The sequence below is a fragment of the Penaeus monodon genome, chromosome 33 (assembly GCF_015228065.2).
Source record: "Penaeus monodon isolate SGIC_2016 chromosome 33, NSTDA_Pmon_1, whole genome shotgun sequence".
Taxonomy (NCBI): Eukaryota; Metazoa; Arthropoda; class Malacostraca; order Decapoda; family Penaeidae; genus Penaeus; species Penaeus monodon.
In genome coordinates this window covers 26,373,123-26,374,021 of record NC_051418.1, presented here as the reverse complement: position 1 = coordinate 26,374,021, position 899 = coordinate 26,373,123, and positions in this window count along the sequence as shown.

Here is an 899-nt window from a genome sequence, read left to right as displayed (position 1 = left end):
TCGCGGGACAACGAACGGAATGTCGTTGGTATGCAGACATTTTATTTTTTAAAATAGCGTAGTCCTCTTTACATTCGTACTTATATTACATGCAGGATCGTGTACACAAAATTACACACAAAATTGAAAAAAAATAAACAAAAGAATAATGTACGTTGATAATACGTAGCACATAAATATTGCTTTTCCAGTTTACCAGGTATAATCATCAGGCATGTTAAACCGGGGCTGGCGTACCAATCTTTCCCCTGTGTGAATTTTCAGTATAAGAAAAGAAAGTCTGTTGAGATTAAATTAACAGGAGAAGCTATTCATTTTGATATGGTAAATTTTCTACCGCCATGAGAACCGGTTTCTTTTTCCATGAGACGTTGCAGATCTCATGGCCATGGTATGTGATCCACTCCAAGTCGTCAATGCTTAGTGCTGCGTGTCGTCAAAGGTTTTTTTTACACTTAAATATGAGGTCTACTTTGGAAATATTTATGATGTTTATATTTTAACGTGAAGTAGAAGTTACTGTTATTATGTACATGAAAATATGTTAATGCAATGACTTTTTGCACAGAAAACAAAATGAAAACATGCACATCTTAGCAATATAGACTTTGAGTATCCTTTAAAAATCATATATATCAGCTGCCTCTCCATATGCATCACTGTTGCTAGGCAATTGAAAAGTTCCTGACGGTTGCCGAGGTCTTCAGAATTCGCCGTCGAATGATTGATATCAATTGTGTCTCGCTGTTCATCATAAAAATACCGACACCCTGACCCTTGCCTTTCGCTAAACAGTCAAAGACCGTCAAACCTCGCTCAGTGGTCTGGGTTTGGGAGCTCGGCCACTCGGACTTCCGTGATTATATTTTCGCCGAATATGAAATGTTAACTCATCCTTT